Source organism: Panthera tigris, chromosome B4, assembly GCF_018350195.1.
Source record: "Panthera tigris isolate Pti1 chromosome B4, P.tigris_Pti1_mat1.1, whole genome shotgun sequence".
In the NCBI taxonomy this organism is placed as follows: Eukaryota; Metazoa; Chordata; class Mammalia; order Carnivora; family Felidae; genus Panthera; species Panthera tigris.
This window is the reverse complement of record NC_056666.1, coordinates 71,978,926-71,998,339: the sequence shown is the minus strand read 5'-3', so window position 1 is coordinate 71,998,339 and position 19,414 is coordinate 71,978,926. Positions and strand designations below refer to the sequence as shown.

Here is a 19,414-nt window from a genome sequence, read left to right as displayed (position 1 = left end):
ACACGTCTATTTTTTTTTTTTTTTGAGGAGAGAGAAAGCAAGCAGGGAAGGGTCAGAGAGAGAGGGAGAGAGAGAGAATCTCAAACAGGCCCCATGTTCAGTGTGGAGCCTGATGCAGGGTTTGATCTCACAATTATGAGACCATGACCTGAGCTAAAATCAAGAGTTGGTCACTCAACTGACTAAGCCACGCAGGGGCCCCTAAATCTAACTTTTTAATTATGTGAACAATCTTAATGATACAGGTTGTGGAGAAAATCAAATTTCATTTTAGTTTATTCTTCATGTTTTATTGTTCTTAAATGATGTTGTATATGAAGGACATAGAATTCTATCTTTTCTCCAACATCAAACTGTGGGATCTCAGGGTAGCCACAGATATGGCAGAATCCAGTCAGTCACAGTTATCTCTTCAAATCTACTTGATAAAAACCTGAAACAATAAGTTATTTTATACAAATAAAATCATCAAGAATGATATGAAACTTTTTTTCTAACCATATGAAACTTTTTATTCTTTCAGTCAGACAAATTCACCCAACAACTTGCCTTTGGAAATAATGAATACTCTTTCAAGTCCTAAAACTGGGCTGCAAGTGACCTTCATTAATACTTTGATATTTTAATGAAGTCACCTACAACATATTTGAGATTACTTGACCCTCATGTATCATGTTTTAGGCTGAAATCCTTTGTGTTAGACTGAGGGCAGCTGGGCTGGCCATTTTCTCTTCAGATAAAGGACACATGCATATGAGTCAGGAAACCATGGTACCAATCTGTAATGATCAATTCCTCAGCACTTGCCAAACAAATCTACCTGGTTTATGGCCATGTTGTGTATACCTATTTAATTAAATTTGACTAAAAAAAGTATTGCAACAATTAAGTACAGGGTGCTTTAGAGGAATCAGATATGATAAAATATATAATACAACATGGTATGATATATGATACGATATCATATAGACAAGTTGTACTTAGGTCGCATTGTTTCTGGCACTTTCCTTATTTCATTTGACTTTCTCAACAACTCTTACCCCTTACAGTTGAGGAAACTGAGGCCGGAAGGATGGAATGACTTGCAGTGGTCATGGGTCACTGGTCTTTGGTGACAGAACACAGACAAGAACTAACTCCCACACCTGATAGGAGTTCTCCCCATCACTCTTATCTCTGCCCAACTTGCAACAAAGCAATTGATTTGTTGCCATCCACTCTTTATTGATGAACACCTTGTGGTGGAAAACATCATTGTACACAGGATTTCCTGGTTGCTGAACCACTCTTCACTCTGGACGTGAAAGATGCCACCTGCCAAGTGAACCTGACCCAGAAGGCGAGAAGTTCGCAGCTTTAACAGGTGCACATCAAGTTGTCATCAATCTTTGTAACAGCGCTGCTCTCATTCTTTTTAACCGTGCTCTGAAGTGTGATGCCTTTGTTAAGACTCAATTTTGGAACGAAGAAAAAGAGTATTTCTTTCCCCAAAAGCATGCTTACTTTATCAAATGGATTTTAGGACAAAACAAAACCTCCTTTTCTTAACTCTGTGTGAAATCCTCTTTGCAGAGGAGACTGGAGATTCTTACCCAGTTCCATCAAACAACAACATTTGGCTTTTTATTAGCATTTAGCCCCAAACCTAGGAGAATTGAATGATATTCTCTTCCCCCACCCCCTTATCTAATGTATCAGTAAATCCTCATGGTTCTGTCTCCAAAATCTATTCCCTCTGCCCCAAATGTCCCTCCCCTGCTGTTCCCCAAATCTAAGCTACCAGTGCTTCAGCCTGCCCTTCTCTGGTAGGAGACACAGCTCTAACAATTTCATTTCCTTTAGCTCTTGCCCCTATTACTGTCCAGCCTCTACAAAGTGACCAGAGAAATGCTTTTAAAATGTAAATCTTGTCGCTCTTTGCTTAAAACCCCTCACTGGCTGCCCATTGCCATTAAAGTAAAACCTGTCTCCCTTACCTGGGCCCACAGGCCCTGTCTACCTCTCCTCTTTATTGCACCTCTCCCTTGGTTCATGCTGTTCCAGCCACACACACCGTTAGGACATGTCGAGTCCCTACCCACTGTGGTAGGCTGAACATTATCCCCTCCCCCACCAACCCACCAAATATATCCTCATCTTAATCCCTGGAACCTGCAGATGTAAACTTATATGGCAAAAAAGGGATGTGATTGATTGATGGATTACAGATATGATTAATATGGGCCCTCAATGCCATCACAAGTGTCCTTACATGAAAGAGAGAGAGGAATATTAGTCAGACAATCACACAGGAGAAGCTTTGAAGATGCTGGCCTTGAAGATTGGAGTGATTCCAATAAAAACCAAGAAATTCTGGCAGTTACCAGAAAGTGAGGGAGGCGAGGAGTGGATTCTCTCCTGGTGACTTCAGAGGGAGTGTGGCCATGCCAACACGTTGTTTTCAGACTTCTGGCCTCTAGAACTTTGAGAAAATTAGTTCTGTTGTTGTAAACCATCAAGATGATAGTAGTTTGTTACAGCATCCATAGAAAATTAATATACCATAGTTCCTATATTTATGGTTCCTTCTGCTTATAGCTGATTTTTATGAAACCTTCTTATGTCTGCATCTTTCTTTTTCCCCAGGACTCAAGTGAAATAGTACCTCTTTGGGGGGACTTCCCTGATAGTTGGAGCTAAGGCAGCCAGCTCCACTCAGACATTCTTTATCACGTCACCCGTTTTATTTTCATCATCATTTAAAAATATTATTTATATTTAATTTTTTCTCTGACTTCTTTGTTTTCTTATTCCAGCACACACACACACACACACACACACACACACACACACACACAGTATCTGGCATGTAATCAATGCTTACTAAACATTTGCTGAAGAAAGGAAAGAAGGAGAGAATATTAGTTGCCTAAAGATAAAGAAGAAGTTATTTAATGAACATCTGGGCTTTTAAGAGATCTTTGGCTTCGGGGTGCCTGGGTGGCTCAGTCAATTGGGTGTCCGACTTCGGCTCAGGTCATGATCTCATGGTTTGTGAGTTCAAGCCCCACGTTGGGCTCTGTGCTGACAGCTGAGAGCCTGGAGCCTGCTTCAGATTCTGTGTCTCCCTCTCTCTCTGTCCCTCCCCCACTCACGCTCTGTTTCTCTCTGTCAGAAATAAATAAACATTAAAAAAATTTATGAGAATGCAAGCTGGTGCAGCCACTCTGGAAAACAGTATGGAGGTTCCTCAAAAAAGTAAAAATAGAACTACCCTACGACCCAGCAATTGCACTACTAGGCATTTATCCAAGGGATACAGGTGTGCTGTTTCAAAGGGACACATGCACCCCAATGTTTACGGCAGAACTATCAACAATAGCCAAAGTATGGAAAGAGCCCAAATGTCTACCAATAGATAAATGGATAAAGATGATGTGGGATAGATATAGATATAGATATAGATATAGATATAGATATAGATATAGATACACACACACACACATATACACACACACACGGAGTATTACTTGGCAATCAAAAAGAATGAAATCTTGCCATTTGCAACTACGTGGATGGAACTGGAGGGCATTATGCTAAGAGAAATTAGTCATAAAAAGACAAAAATCATATGACTTCACTCATATGAGGACTTTAAGAGACAAAATAGATGAACATAAGGGAAGGGAAACAAAAACAATATAAAAACAGGGAGGAGGACAAAATAGAAGAGACTCATGAATATGGAGAACAAACTGAGGGTTACTGGAGGGGTTGTGGGGGGGATGGGCTAAATGGGTAAGGGGCACTAAGGAATCTACTTCTGAAATCATTGTTGCACTATATGCTAACTAATTTGGATGTAAATTTAAAAAAATAAAAAATAAAACTAAAAAAAACTTAAAGGTCTTTGGCTTCTATGGTGAAAGTTTTCTACTATAAATAGGGTTACCTGTATAGAACCCTATAAATAAAATACAGGGTATCCAGTTAAATACGAATATCAGGTAAACACAAATAATTTTTAGTGTAAGTATGTCCCACAAAGTAAATGTATGCAACCTAATATTGCATAGGACATATTTATACTAAGTATAGTATTTTTTATCCAATTCAGGGGCACCTGGCTCAGTTGGTTAAGCATCTGACTTTGGCTCAGGTCATAATCTCACGGTTTGTGAGTTTAAGTCCTGCGTTGGGCTCTGTGTTGACAGCTCAGAGCCTGGAACCTGCTTCAGATTCTGTGTCTCCCTCTCTGTGTGCCCCTCCCTTACTCATGCTCTCTTTCCATCTCTCAAAAATAAATAAAAAATGTTAAAAACTTTTCAAATTTAGCTGAGCATCTTGTTTTGTTTTTACTAAATCTGGTAATCCTAATTGTAGAACACTACAGTGCTCTATTATAAACAGATTATTCTGTCAGGAGATGAGGGGGTAAACTGAAAAAACAAAACAAGAAACAAAACAAAAAAACCAAACAAAAAAAACCTTCCTCTGAAAATCTTTTCTCATGCAATTATTCCTCAAAATCTTAAAACTATATGCACATATCAGTAAGTTGACCCTTAGAGAGATCTAAGGGAAAACCAAAGAAGTACTTGTTTACTCACATCACCCATGGAAGGGAAGGCACCTGCTGTGCTAAAGGCAAGCCCTGATGGAGTCACTTGTGAATCTGCATGGATGATGCCAGAACTGGGCATAGTCTACATTGTGGAACTATTTCTATATGTGAAGGCAATATGAGTTTCTAGGGTATATTGTGATTCCCTGTATAAATTGCTATTGGAGGGTTTGTGATGAGATTCTGTACATGCATTCTTTTACTCATCTCCCCCCGCCTCTTCTTCCCCAGGATCCTGGCTGATGAACAGACAAAAGATGGGTTGACAGAGGGAATGAAATATCAGGAAGACGTTCTGGTCAGGGCCAGCCTGGGGATGGAGGCCTCTCACCACCCATCTCAAAGGAAGGCGGCAGACCTGCAGAGCACATCCCCATTCTTCATGCCGAGAGAGAATAGACACCTGGTGGCCTTGGCAAGGGCAGGCCCTGCTAGCTGTGCCCACAGACCAGATGAGCACTTTTGTGCCATACTAGTGAGAGGACACGCATCACGTGTGCAGTGGCTCTGAGTATGCCACTGAGTAGAGAGCATGGCCCGATAACTGCCTGGTCTGATCTGCCAGACTTCTTTCCATTGGGAGGGGAGTCAGGGCAAGTGGGGGTGCATGCTGCCTCTCTAACACTGTCTTGTCACAGAGAAAGTATTTGCAGACCTTCTCTTCTCTTTATGTCAGCACAGGAATACCAAAAGAGGAACATAATTGCTTCCTAAAATGCTGCTTTGGGGAAGGGTATTTACAGGACAAGGTTGTCAGTACTATTGATAGATGTGACAAACCTTTAAGCTTGCTAACATGAGAGATTCACTGTGAGAACCGAAAGGTTTCCACTCGGCAGCAGAACTATTTGAACACCCCATAAAGTGTATTCGAATAGTTGTGTTTACCTTGAAGTCCCTTGGAAATCTAAAAATATGAAGTTCTATGTTGAAAGGCTGCCTATAAATAAGGAAAGAGAAAGTGCCAGCCATCTAAATGCAGAGCCCCTACCTACTTGCCTCAATTTACCCACGGTCATATGATGGGAGGCTCAATTCTGCTCAGTTCCTCTCAGTGAGTTTGCCTATCACAACATAGGAAACACTTTAGAAGAAGAAATTCAAATAATGACTAAAAACTTAAATCCATCTCTAGGGCAATATAGTTTTCTCTTTTTCCTTACTTCTTTCTTTCTCTTTCTTTCTTTCTTTCTTTCTTTCTTTCTTTCTTTCTTTCTTTCTTTCTTTCTTTCTTTCTTCTTTTTGAGAGAGAGAGAATGCAAGCAGGGGGGAGAAGAGCAAAGAGAGAGAGAGAGAGAGAGAGAGAGAGAGAGAGAGAGAGAATCTCAAGCAGGCTGCACGCTAGTGCAGAGCCCGATGCAGGGCTTGATCCCATGACCCTCGGTTTATGACCTGAGCCGAAATCAAGAGTTGGGTGCTCAACCAACTGAGGTACCTAGGCACCTCTAGTTTTCTTTTTAATATACAAAAAAATTCCCCTCACTCATCTCAGGAGAAAGGAAAATAAAAGAAGTGTCTTAATGATGACGCATCCCCATCTTTCAAAATTTCCCTGGAATATTTTAAGATCAGGGACTATTACAAAGACAGTCTCTTTTCTATTCAGTATCAGTTGAAAGTAAGTGTTGTGATTATTTTGTTTTCTAAAATGCATTAATTTCACATTTTAAAGAAGACACTGAGCCCTAGTGGTTACGAATAGAATAAGTATTTTTCTAAGACTCAGATTTCAAGAACTGAGCCTGAGGTAAAGTCACCCTTCCAGATCATTGTTTACATTTCCAGTAGGTGACTTGCTCAGCATTATTCTGAGGCCTTCAAGAAATATAAATCTAATGGATGAGTCCATGCAGTTGGGTTATTTTAGTTGCTTTTAAAAGCCATAAGATCTGTATCAAGTTGTATATAAGAAGATTCTCAAGTTTAGCTTCACAACATTTTTTACATGCTTCTCCTTCCATAAATTTCTAGCAATATTTGAGTCTCCTTAAAATTTTATACTTTTGAAAAATTTCTATAATGTATAACTAATTAAAAGAAGAATTAAATGTAAAAAAGCAATCATAAATTTTAATTTTTCATTGTTTTTTTTTCTTTTTTCTTATTTTTCAGAGAGTAGGCACAAGCAGAAGAAAGGGGCAGAAGGAGAGAATCTTGAGCAGGCTCCATGTTCATTACAGAGCTTGACATGGGGCTCAGTCTCACAACCTCAGGTTCATGACCTGAGCCGAAATCAGGAGTTGGATGCTCAACTGACTGAGTTACCCAGGCACCCCTCATTATTTTTTCTAATTAAAAATTGTATGTTCACTGTAAAAATCTCGAAGTGCATAAAGTGAAAAACATAAATTTCCCTTCCTTTCATTCACTCCAATTCTCTACTCCAGAGATCCTCAGGGTTAACAGTTTGAAACATGTCCTTTAGATTTTGTTTTTCTATGCACATAGAAACATGTATGTAAATATATTTTAGTTTACTTTAATCTTTATTATGAAAAATTTCAAACTTAAAGAAATGGAACATTATATTGAACCAATATTAACCTATCAACTTCACATTTATAGTCAGTCTTGTTTCATCCATACTCCCACCCACTGTCTTCATTTCCTCACTGGATTATTTGTAAGCAAATCTAAGACATAATAACATTTTTTAGTAAATACTTCAGTATTTATTTCTAAAAGATAAGGACTTTTTTTCTTTTTTTTAAGTAGGCTTCAGGCTGTATGCCCAGCATAGAGCCCAATGTGGATCCTGCACTCACAACTCAGGGTTGTGAGAGACCTGAGCTGAGATCCAGAGTCAGATACTTAACCGACTGAGCCACCCAGTTGCCCCCAAATTAAGGACTTTTAAAATACATGACCACACTCAAAAATTTTTCAGTAGGGGTGCCTGGGTGGTTCAATTTGTTAAGTGGCCGACTTCAGCTTGGGTCATGATCTCATGGCTTGTGAGTTCAAGCCCCACATTTGGGCTCTGTGCTGACAGCTCAGAGCCTGGAGCCTGTTTCAGATTCTGTGCCTCCCTCTCTCTCTGCCCCTCCTCTGCTCATTTTCTTTCTGAAAGATAAATAAACATTAAAATTTTTAAAAATATTTTAAGTTAATAAATGACTCTTAAATGACATCAAATCACCTAGTGTTCAAATTTTCCCAATGATAGATAGATAGATAGATAGATAGATAGATAGATAATATATAATTCTTTTTACAAAAGCACTATTCTAGACATAGTGCTATGTAACTTAACAGAAAAATTTAAAGGAAGATATTGCCAAAGAATGTTGTTGGGATGCAAAGTGAGTCTTGAGCTTATGTTTTATACCACTCCTATTTATAAAACCCTACTCATCTAAGGACAGGCTTAAGGCTTACTTCCTCCATAAATAGCTAGTAATGTCAAACATCTTTTCATGTGCTTATTTTCTATCCATATATCCACAGTGAAATGTTTCTTCATGTCTTTTGCCCATTTTATAATCAGGTGTTTGTTGTTTGTTTGTTTTACTGTGGAGTTTTGAGAATTCTTTCTACATTAAGATACAAGTCCTTTGTCATGTACATGGTTTGCAAATATTTTCTCCATGTTCTAGCTTGGTCTCTTCATCTTCTTAAGCTCTTTAACATAGCAAAAGTTTTTTATTTTGATAAATTTCAGTTTATCATTTTTTCCTTTATGCTTTTGGTGTCATATCTCAAAGAACATCACTAAGCTGTAGGTCCCAATGGTTCTCTTATGATATTTTCTAAAAGTTTTATAGTTTGTATTTTAAATTTAAGTCTATGGTTCATTTTGAGTTAGTTTTTGCATAAGGTATGAGACTTGTGTTGAAGTTCATTTTCTTCTGTACAATTCCAGTTGTCCCAGTACCATTGGTTAAAGAGACTGTCCTCCATTGAATTGCTTTTCCACCTTTGTAAAAAATCAGTTGGGTCTCCTGTGTAGGTTATTTCTGTTCTCTATTCTGCTTCATTGATATATGTATCTATTGATTAATATAAATTTTATGAAATGTTTCAAAATATCTCCTACCACATAACCTAGTCATCTGTCCTCTGTAGTTCATTACTGTGCTTAACCAGGGCCTCTTACTCATTCTGTTCCTGAAATAAGATTTTTTTTTTGTTTTCTGTCAAGGAGATATACAGAATCTTGATTATTATTCTCTTCTAATGGTATTGTGTGAACTTCCTTGTGAAAATATCTACTTTCTTTATTAACATTTTTTGACATCATCAAGAATATGAACACTTCAAGTTTATCTCTATGTCATTTATTACATAATCCAAATATTCCACATTTCATTTCTCTTTAATGTCCAACTTTCAGTAATCTGAATCCCTGTTCCTTTTTCCTATAGAAATCCTCTTTCTTTCTTTCAGGTGTCTCTGAGAATATATTCTCTCATGCTTACATGTTCCACCCATGTATCCTGGTTGGCTCACTTTAGCTGGCCATCTGGCTTCGACCTCTACTTAGCTCCACTGCAGGCCCCTCTCACTGCCTTGAGATAGATTTTCTTCTAGCTGCTGCGGCTGTTCTCCCTACACTACTTTGCTTCAGGCATGGGCACAGATGTGCAGGCATCCATCCCTAAATTCCCCATCGTAGTAGCCAGGTCCAGGCTGCCTGTTTAATAAGACTTTATTGAAGCCTTGAGCACAATTCAGAGGACTGCAGCCTAGACCATTTGAAACTGCATATGAAAATGCTTTCAGGGACATGACATGAGGACATGGATTTTTAGATCTTTGCCCATAACTGCAATTGTCAACATGCAGTAAATAGAAGAAGTAACTACAGAGAGGAGAATAGGGAGTCTCAACCACAAAGATGAACACAAACTAAAACTCACCACTTAGGAAAGCAACACCATGAAAGAGATACAGCAGATAAATTCAAAAGTCAACACCTGAGCAGAGTTAATAGGCAAAAAAAAAATCTTTATAATGTCATATTTTCAGAGGGGTAAGAGAAGATAGTATATCCACAAAATGAGAAATACTATTATAAAATAGAGCCAGCTGGGGATTCTAGAAATATAAACATAATTATAAAAATCTAAATAGATACATAAATAATATATAACTTGTCAGAAGAATGAGATAACTAAATATCCAATTACAAAGTGGGAGTATTGAAAATTATTATTTAAAAAAATTTTTTAATGTTTATTTTTTGAGAGAGAGACAGAGAGACAGAGAGTGAGCAGGAGAGGGGCAGAGAGAGAGATGGAGACAGAATCTGAAGCAGGCTCCAGGCTCTGAGCTGTCAGCACAGAGCCTGACATGGGGCTCAAACCCATGAACCGTGAAATCATGACCTGAGCCGAAGTTGGACGCTTAACGAACGAGACACCCAGGCACCCCCAAAAATTATTAAGGAATTCTTCCACATTATAGAGCAAAAAGGTAAAGGTAACATATGAGAGGAAAATAGAGACATGGAAAATAGTTCCAGAAACTCCATCATTATGGTAGATGTTGCAGAATGGCAGAAGTGGCAGAAGAGGAGAACACAAAGAATCCAGGAGAGGAAATCATCAAAAGAATAATGGAAGGAAATTCCCCAGACATAAATCATCAGATTTATAGTGCCTGCCAGAAGCTAGATAAATGGAAAAAGACCTAGACAGACACATCATAGCAAAATTTTGCATATTGAAGATAAAGAGAAAAATCACAAAAGTTTCCAGTGAACAGTAAAAACAGAACAAAACAAACAAAATAACTGAGATACTACAAAGGAGTAAGAATCAGGATTTCATGCTAAGGAAAACTATACCTCTTCCAGAGAACTGATTTTCCCACCCTTTCAGTAAAAGAGTTATGAAAGCTATCACATTTCTCTTTCTGCTCTGAATGACAGGAAGCTACGATGATTAAGCACTGGAGTCATGATAACTAACATGATAGAATATCTGAATTTTATTTCATCTGTTGTTTCTGGTTGTCAATTACTTTATTTATTTTACTGATTTTTTGTATAAGTCTTAAACAATTTTTTAATTGTAGCGATATATATATATGTATATGTATATAATTTACTATTGTAATCATTTTTAAGTCTGTAGTAATGTTAAGTGCATTCACATTGTTGTACAACCAATCTAAAGAACTCTTTTCATCTTAAAACGCTGCAACTGTATACCCATAAAACAACCCCAATTCCCCATTTCCTCTTCCTTCAGTCCCTTGTAACTCCCATTCTACTTTCAGTCTCTATGATTTTGACTATTCTGGGTACATACCTATGGATTCATACAGTATTTGTACTTGTGTGACTGGCTTATATTGCTTACAGTGTCTTCAAGTTTCATGAATGTTGCACTACGTCCCAGAATTTCCTCTCTTTTTAAGGCTTAAATGCATACTCCACATTTTGTTTATCCATTCATCTGTTGATGGAAATGGGTTGCTTCAACATTTGGGCCACTGAATAATGCTGCTATGAACATGAGTGTACAGATATTTCTCCAAGGGCCTGCTTTTGAATCTTTTGGGTACATACTGAGAAGCTGGATTGTTGGATCATATGGAAATTCTCTTTTTAATTTTTTGAGGGATTGCCATGCTGTTTCCCAGAGTGCTAAACCATATTACATTCCCACCAACAGTGTACAAATGTTCCAAAAATATCTACATCCTTGCCAACACTACTTATTTGTTTGTTTGCTGGTAACCATCTAATGGGTGTGAGGTGGTATCCTGTTGTTTTGATTTACATTTCTCTAACAATTAGTGATGTTGGGCATGTTTTCATATTCTTGGCCATTTAGAAATCTTCTTTGGAGAAATGTCTTTTGCCTGCTTGGATAAGTTTATTCCTAAGTGTTTTATTCTTTTTAATGTCATCATAAATGGAATTGTTTTCTTAATTTCTTTTTTAATTATTCACTGATGCTGAGAAATGCAACTGATTTTTGCATGCTGATCGTGTATACTGTGACTTTGCTAAATTCGTCTATTCTGTTAGATTGTGTGTGTGTGTGTGTGTGTGTGTAACTTTTAGAGCTTTCTACATATAAAATTATGTTGTCTGTGAACAGAGATAATTTCACTACCTCCTTTCCAATTTGGATATCTTTCATTTCTTTTTCTCACCTAATTGTTCTGGCTAAGATCTTCAGTACTATGTTGAATGGAAGGATGAAAGTAAGCACCTTGTCTGATTCCTGACCTTAGAGGAAAAGCTCTCAGTCTTTCACCACTGATGTTAACTGTCCAATATGGCCTTATTATGTTGAAGCAGTTACCTTCTATTCCTAGTTTGTTGAGTGTTTATATCATGAAAAAGTGTTGAGTTTTGTCGAATGCTTTTTCTGCATCAGTTGACATGATCACGGTTTTTTGGTTTTGGGCTTTTTGTTTGTTGGTTTGGTTTTTTCCCCTTTGTTCTGTTAATGAGTTGTATTACATTATTTAATATTTGTATGTTGAGCCATCTTTGAATACCAGGAATAAATCCTATTTAATGATGATGTATTATCCTTTTAATATGTTGTTGAATTCTGTCTGCCAGTATTTTCTTGAGGATTTTAGCAGTAAGAATCATCAGGGATATTGGTCTACAGTTTTCTTGCAGTGTATTTGTTGGGATTTGGTATCAATGTAATACCAGCATCATAAAATGAGTTTGAAGTATTCCCTCCTTTTCAATGTTTTGGAAGAGCTTGAGGAGAATTAGTGTTAATTCTTCTTTAAATATTTGGTAGACTTTACATATGAAGTTTTCTGGTCCTGAGTTTTTATTTGTTGGAAGGTTTTTGATTATTCATTCAGTCTCCTAACAGTTTGAGATCTGTTCAGATTTTCTATTTCTCTATGATTTAGTCATGGTAGGTTTTGTGTTTCTAGGAACTTGTCTGTTTCATGTGGGGTATTTGTTGGTGTACAATTGTTCATACTCTATTATAATATTTTTTGTTTCTGTAAAATCTATTGTAGTATCCCTCTTTCATTTATAATTTTAGTTGAGTCTTTCTTTTTTTCATAGTCTAGCAAAAGGCTTGTCAATTTCATTCACATTTTCAAAGAAACAACTATTGGTTTCACTGATATTTCTCTATAGTTTTTCTATTCTTTATTTTGTTTATCTCTGCTTGAATCGTTTCATTTTCTTCTGCTATCTTTGTGTTAGTTTGTTCTTCTTTTTCAGCTCCTTAAAGTATAAAGTTAAGCTGTTAATTTGAGATCTTCTTTTTTTAAATAAGCATTTACAACTACAAATTTCTCCCTTAGCACTGCTTTTGCTGAATCTCTGTTTGATATATTTTCATTTTCATTTGTCTCAATATTCTAAATTCTCTTGTGATTTCCACTATGACTCATTGGTTGTTTAAAAGGGTACTGTTTCATTTCAAAATATTCTTGCATTTTCCAGTTTTCCTTCTTCTATTAATGTATATTTTCATCCCATTGTAGTTGCAGAGATCATTTATATGATCAACTTTTTAAAATTTAAGACATTTTTGGGGGCTTCTGGGTGGCTCAGCCGGTTAAGCATCCAACTTCAGCTAGGTCATGGTCTCGTGGTCTGCAGGTTTGAGCCCCGCGTCAGGCTCTGTGCTGATGGCTCAGAGCCTGGAGCCTGCTTCAGATTCTGTGTCTCCCTCTCTCTCTCTGCCCCTCCCCTGCTTGTACCCTGTCTCTCTCTCTCTCTCTCAAAAATAAATAAACATTAAAAAAATTAAAAACAATAAAATTTAAGACATTTTTTGTGGCTCAATATATAGTCTAACCTGGAGAAATTTCCATGTGCACTTGAGAAAAATATATATCTTGCTGCTGTTGAGTGGAGTGTTCTGTATATGCTTGTTAGGTCGAATTGGGCTCTAATGTTCAAGATCTCTATTTCCTTGTTGATATTCTGTCTGGTTGTCCTATTATTGATAATGTGTTATTGAGGTCTCCTACTGTTATTGTAGAGCTTTCTATTTCATGCTTCAAATTTGTCAATGTTTACTTCATCTATCAGGAGCTTTGGTGTTTGGTGCATATTTTTTGTACAGCTTATTCCTTCTTGGTAAATAGTTTCATCATTATACAATGTCCATCTTTGTGTCTTGTAACAGGTTTTGACTTAAAGTCTTTGTCTGATATTAGTGTATCTACCCCTGCCCAATTTTTGTTACCATTTATGTGGAATATCTTTTTCCATCCTTTTACTTTCAACCTATGCATGTCCTTAAATCTAAAGTAAGTCTCTTGTAAATAGTGTATAGTCGGATCCTATTTTTTAAAACCTTTTTGCTAATCTACATCTTTTGATTGGGAGGTTCAATCCATTTACATTTAAATAATTACTGATATGGAAAGACTTACTATTGGCATTATTTGTTTTCTGTACTTCTTACAGCTTTATGTCTCTCATTTCTTCTATTAGTGCTTTCTTTTTTTTCCTAAATGACATTATTTTATTATCATGATTATCCTTTTTCTTTTTTTTATTAAAGTATACTTGACATACAATGTTACATTCATTTTAGGTGTACAGCATAGTGATTTGACAAGTTTATTCATTATGCTATACTTACAAGTATAGTTACCATCTGTCACAATGCTTTTAGAATACCATTGGTTAATTCCCTATACTGTATCTTTTATTCCTGTGACTTATTCATTCCATAACTAGAAGCCTGTACCTCCCAGTCCCCTTCACCCACTTTGCCCATCTCCTACACACTCCCCTTCTGGCAACCATCAGTTCTCTGTGTTTATGGGTCTGCTTTTGCTTTTTGTTTGTTTGTTTATTCATTCATTTGTTTTTATTTTTAGATTGCACATATAAGAGAAAAAATATGGTATTTGTCTTTCTCTGTCTTATGTTCCCTTGTATTTGTTGGTTTTTTGTAGTGACACATTTTGATTCTCTTCTTTCTCCCTCTCTCTCTCTCTCTCTCTCTCTCTCTCTCTCTCGTGTGTGTGTGTGTGTGTGTGGTACATTCTATAGATATTTTATTTCTGGCTGCCAAAGGGATTACACAAAACATCCTAAAATCATAATAATTTATTTTAAACTGTTATGAACTCAAGTTCAGTTGAGTGCAAAAACTCTACTCCTTTATATTTCTGCACTTTGCTTTGTTTTTGACTGAGGCCACCAACTACATCATTGTATATTATGTGCCCATTAATGTAGATTTATAATATATTTTATGCTTTTGTCTTTAATTCCTATAATGGAATAAAAGTGGAGCTGTGAATCAAAAATACAATATACAGGTATTTATATTTGTCCATGTATTTAATTTTATCAAAAAAAACTTTATATTTTTGTATGGCTCTGAATAACTGCACAGTGTCTGTTCATTTCAACTTGAAGGACTCCCTTCAACATTTTTTTATAGGGCACGTCTAGAGGTAATGAACTACTTCAGGTTTTGTTTATCTGTCAATGTCTCAATTTCTCCCTCCTTTTCAAAGGACAGTATTCTCAGCTGACAGTTTTTTTTCTTTCAGTACTTTTAATATATCATCCTACTGCCTTCTGGCCTGTAAGGTTTCTGCTGAGATATCCACCAATAATGCTATTGAGGATCCTTTGTACATGATGAGTCACTTTTCTTTTGATGCTTTCAGAATTATTTGACTTTCAACAGTTTGATTATAATGAGTCTTAGTGTGGGTCTCTGGATTTTCCTATTTGGAGTTTGTTGAACTTTGTGTATATGCATATCTATGTTATTTTGCAAATTTGGGGGATTCCAAATCATTGTTTCTTCAGATGAGTCCTTTGCTTTTCTTCTCTCATTCTTCTGACCACAGTCTTAGTGCATACATTGGTCCACTTGATGGTGTCCATAAGTCTCCTAGCTTTTCTTCATGTTTCTTCATTCATTTTTCTTCTCAGACTTGATAATTTTAAATAAGTTGACTTCAGAGTTGCTGATTCTTTCTTCTATCTTTTCAAGTCTTCTGTTGAACCCCTCTAGAGAATTTTTCAATTCTGTTATTATGTTTTTCAGCTCTAGAATTTGTATTTGGTTCTTTTAAAGAATTTCTATCTCTCATATCTCATTAAATAGTTTCTATCTCTTTATTGATATTCTCATTTTGTTCCTTTATAATTTTTCAGATGTTGTTTGTCTATCATGTTTCCTTTAGCTCGTTAAGCATATTTAAAGACATGTATTTTAAAGTTTTTGTGAAGTAAGTCTATGATTCTTTACTTTCAGTTCTGGTGTATCATTTTTTTTTTTAATTGGCCATTTTTCCCTGTTTCTTTGTATGCCTTGTGATATTTTGTTGAAAATTGGACATTTGAAAAGAACAGCCCCTCTCTAGGTTTTTGTGGATTGGGTCTGGGAAGGGGTAAATATTCCCTAATTAGTTCAGTATGAAGGCTCAAGATCCTCTCAAGCCTTTTCTGAGGATGTGTCTTCCTTAGTCCCATGTGTGTGTTTTTTCCCCAATTTCCCTGTTTTCCTGTTTGCTTTTAGATGTCTTATTTTCCTATGAGTCACACCCCAACTCTTCTTCTCAAGGCCTCAGATTTCTGCTGTATTCCTCTGTCCATAATCTCTTGACCCAGGTATCTGTTGGTGTGTAGCCTTCCTGCAGCATTCATGTGCCACAGTGCCCGCCACTGCTTCCACACACCTCTGACCTGATATCCAAACTATGCCACCATTCCCATCTGTCCCCTAGTAAGGTGAGACAGAAACCAATCCCTCAGGTATCCTCCAGACAAGACAGAACATCACAAGCAATTTCCTCTTGTTTCTTTCTGCCCCGAGGTTGGAATTCGCAACTGGGCATTTTCTAATAGTGCCTCAGTGCCCTGGGGATGAAATGGGGCAAGGATTGGCAGAGATATCCTGAAATTTCCTAACTTTTGAGTGTGACTTTCTTTGGTTAGTCATTCATTTGTTTGCTACAACTTTTTAACTGATTTCTAGAATTCTCACAAAGCTACTTTGGTCTGTAAGTTGCTGTGTATTTGGTGTTTCTGTGGGACAGTGAGGGTATAGATCTTACTAGTGTGCCATCTGGCTGATGTCACTCTTCTATGTAAGTCTTGATATAAGTAACCTTATATCTTTTTGGAAATATGTCATAACAAATTTGGATGAAATAAATCCACATCATTTAAGAGAGAAACGAATTATAGAATATTAATGTATTTGTGCTTCAGAGAATTGAGTAGAAGAAAGATTTTCTTGAGAGATTAGTGCTCAGAAAAAGTGCAGAGGTGCTAAAGGAGCAAGCAATGAGTGGCAGTGGTTTAAAGAGCTAGGGGACCAGAAGTTTAAAAAGGACCTCCAAATAATCTGTAATTAAACATAAAGTAATAATATTTAGTGACTGACTTCTAACATATGGAGATTAAAGTACTTATTTGGTGGGGTGCGTTGGTGGCTCAGCTGGTTAAGTGACCCACTTGATTTAGGCTCAGCTCATGATCTCATGGTCATGAGATGGAGCCCCAGGTTGGGGTCTGCACTGACCATTGAGCCTGCTTGAGATTCTCTCTCTCTCTCTCTCTCTCTGTCCCTCCCCTACTGGCACCTGCACACATGCACACATGCCCGCCCCCCCCCCCCACACACACTCTCTCTCTCTCTCTCAAAATAAACAAACTTATGGGGCGCCTGGGTGGCTCAGTCGGTTGGGCAACCGACTTCGGCTCAGGTCATGATCTCGCGGTCCGTGAGTTCGAGCCCCGCATCGAGCTCTGTGCTGACAGCTCAGAGCCTGGAGCCTGTTTCAGATTCTGTGTCTCCCTCTCTCTCTGACCTTCCCCCATTCATGCTCTGTCTCTCTCTGTCTCTAAAATGAATAAACGTTAAAAAAAATTAAAAAAAAAATAAAAATAAACAAACTTAAAAAAAATAAAGTACTTGGTGCTTAAGAGTTTTTATTTTGCAAAATAGGATTTGCATCAGTTAGGACTATGTTCATTTGCAAGACAAAGAATATATTCTATACACAGTTTAATATATTTTCTTTTTCTCATATAGGAAGTTGAGAGATAGAAAGATTCAGGCATTGGTTCGTCAGCTCAGTAATGCCAGAATGTGTGTGGGCGTTCTTTTGGCCTTACCCTTATGGTTGCAGATTGGTTCCTGCTGCCCCATACTCAAAGCAGAAAGAAGAGGCAAGTTGGTTCCAGTTATCAGACTCTGTCAGGAAAGCACTGAGAGACCTCAAGTTACAGCACACTGGCCATAATATGGGCACATGACCTTCCCTGCTACAGCAGAAACTGAGAAAGTCAGTCTATATTTTTCAGCCTGTGCTGCTGAAGGTGGCAAGAGAGAAGCCGGTGAGATTGGCAGATCCAGCAGTGTAGCCCCAGGGGTATTTGATGAATACAATCCCACTTGGTTCTCAGGTAAGTAAGCAAGAATTCTATGCCTTTATTTCATCATAGACCTCTGTCTCCAGAGTAGAATTCTGATAGGTGCATATACAAATTTATTCCTCAGTGTCTATTTTAAGATAAGGTTTTGTATTTTGCAACAAAAGTGTATGTTACTTTTTCCCCCATTAACAATTGTAATAATATTTTGACCTTTTCATTAATTCATTCAAATAACATTTATTAGGCATCATCTTTGTGAAGTAATTATGGTAGATACTGATAATTCAGAGATAAGATCCCTAGTCTCAAGTAGTTCATAGTCCAGAAGTTAAACACTTTGATGTAAAGAATTATATACATACAATTATAATTTATTTAAAAAAGCATTGATGAGCATATATGGTGATATATATACATCCAGCTCTGATGATGTACATATTCTTGGTCTGCAGATAATCTTTAGAGTTTGTAGGTTTTGCTAGGAGATCCAGAGAAATTGATTTAGAGATAACTTGAAGTTCATTAAGCAAATGTCACTTTGTAATGATACTATCTTTTTTTAATCTTTATATTGTCCCTGAAGTCATTGAAGCCTGTAGGTCTTTTATATGAGGCTAGTTTAGCCAACTTGATGATAATACAGTGGTTTGGATCTAGGTACCAGTGTTATGCTTGAAAACTAAGAATGTGATTGACATTTAACTTTATATCCAAAAAGAACTGGGGATCCTGAGTGGCTCAGTGGGTTAAGCGTGCGACTCTTGATTTTGGTTCAGATCATGATCTCACAGTTTTGGGTTCAAGCCTTGCATTGGGCTCTTTGCTGATAGCATGGAGCCTACGTGGAATTTCTCTCCCTCTCTCTTGGCCCCTCCCCTGCTTGTGCATACTCTCTCTCTCTCTCTCTCTCTCTCTCTCTCTCAAAATAAATAAATAAGCATTAAAAAGAACTGGTGAGTTTCTATGTCTGGTTCACTTGATGTACCTGAGCCCTGAGTAAGAATAAGAATATGACCCATTTCAGATCTTCTGTACCCCTCTCTCTGCCCTTCCCCTGCTCAAAACTCTCTCTCTCTCTCTCTCTCTCTCTCTCTCAAAACTAAATAAACATTAAAAAAAAGAATATGAATCAGAACTGTACCTGGCAGCGTGAGGCACTCCATTTTAGGGCCACTGAGGTCTGCTGCTCCCAACCAGACAACATGGAATGATTCCCCCTTTCCTTTTGCTTCAGAAGCTCACAATTCCCTGGAATCATGAGAAACTTTAATACCTCTTCTTGGCTAGAAATCTTCTCCCCTTTTCCTCATTGGATTACATGAAATCAGGACATGACATTAAAACTTGCTTTTCTTTACCTGTACTTTGTGATTCCATGTGTTTGTGCAGAAGTCCCTCATTTAGAAGGTCCCAAACTCCAGCCTATGGACCAAATACTGTAGCTGTAAAGTCTGTGAACTAAGAATGGGATTTACGTTTTTAATTGGTTGAAAAACTCAAAA

General features: G+C 37.2%; 1 long non-coding RNA gene across 2 annotated transcripts; it reads right to left on the bottom strand.

The window, feature by feature from the left end:
- Window positions 1-292: 292 nt before the first annotated feature.
- Window positions 293-17,920, bottom strand: LOC122240093. 2 transcript variants are annotated; one of them, XR_006219419.1, is made up of 3 exons: window positions 17,652-17,920; window positions 2,252-2,461; window positions 293-433 (listed from the first exon to the last, which is right to left on the bottom strand). It is a non-coding gene; the product is annotated as an uncharacterized LOC122240093 (long non-coding RNA). The 2 variants fall into 2 exon arrangements; XR_006219420.1 differs by lacking the exon at window positions 293-433 and adding an exon at window positions 1,137-1,327.
- Between the last annotated feature and the right edge of the window lie 1,494 nt (window positions 17,921-19,414).